Raw genomic sequence first — 2,396 nt, 5'->3', positions numbered from 1 at the left:
CCAGAAACCTGGACCCAGGGCGGTATTGCACCCTTGGGGTCACGTGGGTCCCCAGGGTGCCTCCCGGGGGCGCATCCAGAGCTCTGTCCAGGAGCGCGGGCACTGGCCTGGGTTTGTCCAGCGGGTGTCCACCAGCGGGTGTCCGCCTCCCAAAGCGGAAAGGTTCTGAAACAATGAGGCTGATGTCTAGTAGCGCCCACTCCAAGCCAAGTGGGAGGCCAGCAGTCAGCCCCTGGGATTCTGTCTGGGCACCCGGGTTCCTCATCCGTTAGGGAACACCTCGGTCCTTTCCCTAGGACAACAAGTCACCTCCCTGACCTACTGATCTCTTTTCCTTGGGACGAAGACCAAGTCTTGCTCAGCTGATGAGACTGTCACTAAGTTACGGAGGCTGGCCTCCAACGTGTGATCCTCCTGCCCCAGCCTCCTGAGCGGCTGAGTCGCGACGAGGAGAGACCCAGAGACCAGCAGAGAGATTGACAGGATCACTCAGGGTGCCCTTCCCCCCCCCCACTCTGTGGCTTCCGCCACTCACTCGGCGGCGCCTTTGACCGAGGACCCCTCTTAAGATTGCTCACAGGGCACCAAACCACACACACAGGACCGCGGAGCAAAACAAAAAGAAGAAGAAGAAGAAAAGAAACCCAAAAATCCCCTTTTTGACTTTAAAAACAGAACCTCGGGACTGTGGTTTCTGTTTATAGAATGTGACCCCAACGGCGGGTGGGGAGGGGTGTCTTGTTTGTGTCGCCTGAAACTCACATTTCGGAAGCTCAGTGGATTCGGTTGGGCCGCGCTCTTTGCTCTGATTAAAACTCGCGGGGAACCCGGGTTTTCGGAGCCAGCGCCCACCACGGGCCTGTTGGTGCCCTGCTGGCTGGGGACCCAGGGGCCACCTCTCTCAGGACCCTCTCTGGAGGTCCCCTCTAAGCAGAATAACTGGGGAACTTGGGCTGCGACTTTGCAAAGCGCGCTGATGAGGTTTGGCTCTCTTCGCATCTGTGCCTCCACGAGGGGAGCCTGTCAGTGACCTGTGCATGTCCCAATTCCCTGCTGGACCCTCGCTCTCTCCCAGCAAGCCTCTCGTGTCCCCTGCCGAGGCGCACAAGTGAGGACAAGGCGGCTTACCTGCACCTGTGGCGGCCAGAGTCACAGCTCCCTGCGGCAGGGTCTGGGGCGGGAAAGTGGGATTCGAGACAGCGTCCCCAACCAGCCTCGGAGCGCTGGACTCCCGAAGCCAGCCCGTCGCCAGACCCCCTCAAGTGCCTCTGAGTCAGCCCGTGTGGGCACCCAGGTCCCCGGGAAGCGCCCCTGGCTCTCGGCAGCAGCAGCAGCCGTGCACTCGCCGGCCATGCGTCCCGCGCCGCCCTCTCCAAATGCAAATTATTCAAAGTCCACCTCCCAGCGACAGCGAGCCCGGCGACCGCAGTTGGGGACTTGAGTGAGGTGGAAAAGGAAACCTGTGTTGAAATTTCCTGTCACACTGCACTCGCTCGCTCGCTCGTACCGAGAAGCCGCCGGCGCGCCCGTGCGCCACGCCTGCCTCCGCAGATCCTCGGTCTCCACGGAGGATGGGGGCCCCCTGCAGCCTCCACCCGCGCCTTGGACCTCTGCACCCGGGAAAGGAGGAAGCATTTTATTTTTCTAAGCTGGACTTGTCGTCCCAGTTGGGACCAAATTTCCGTTTTTTATTTTTTAAGTAAAAAAAAAAGAAAGAAAGAAAGATAAATATGTATATTTGTGAGCAGAGCGTATTTCCTCTCGGGCTGAGCAGCTGCGCGCATTGCGACATCTTGTCTTCGTAGGAAGCTAGAATGTCACATGTGAATGGCCTGGGGTCACTACTGCCTGCCACCCGTTGCTCCTGGACACGGGCTTCACACTGTGCCCTGGACCTGGTGATCTCAGGACCCCACGGGTGGCATCTCAGGCACCAGCCCCCCGGGGCCGTGTCACCCACATGCCCTGCAGATGGCTCAATCCCACATTCCCCGGGGGTGGTGCCTCGCTGTGACATCACGCTCTGCATATCCCCCCCTGGGCGCTGGGGACAGCTTGGAGGGGGCGTGGATTCCGCTGGGGCCTGCAGCTGATGGACGTGGGCCCACACTCCGTGCGGAGGGCCGGTCTGCTTTTCTCGAGCCCTTTGGGACTTTGGCAAACACCCTCAGGGATGCCATCGGAAAAGGATTCATCCTGAGCGCCCCTCAGGTCAGCCAGGTGGACAGGACTGGCTGATGTCGCTGAGCATGATAGTCTCCCGCTCCATGCATTTTACCGGCAAATGCCATCCCTTCGTTCTTCTTCATGGCTGAGTAATATTCCACTGTATATGCAGACCACATTTTTCTTCATCCATTCATCTGTTGTGGGACACCTAGGCGGGTTCCCCAGGG

General features: G+C 59.4%; 1 protein-coding gene across 2 annotated transcripts in view; it reads right to left on the bottom strand.

Annotated features, from left to right (window-relative positions):
• Nucleotides 1-1,631, bottom strand: part of LOC114106885 (S-geranylgeranyl-glutathione receptor P2RY8) — a 26,949-nt gene extending 25,318 nt beyond the window's left edge. For both annotated transcript variants that reach the window (XM_071607021.1, XM_071607020.1), the window contains exon 1: nt 1,129-1,631. The gene's annotated coding sequence lies outside the window, so the exon portion shown is untranslated. The remainder of the gene's footprint in view (nt 1-1,128) is intronic.
• Nucleotides 1,632-2,396: the final 765 nt, after the last annotated feature.

Source organism: Marmota flaviventris, chromosome Y (genome assembly GCF_047511675.1).
Source record: "Marmota flaviventris isolate mMarFla1 chromosome Y, mMarFla1.hap1, whole genome shotgun sequence".
Lineage (NCBI taxonomy): Eukaryota > Metazoa > Chordata > Mammalia > Rodentia > Sciuridae > Marmota > Marmota flaviventris.
Note: the sequence above shows the minus strand (reverse complement) of the source record. Positions and strands in the feature narration are given on the sequence as shown.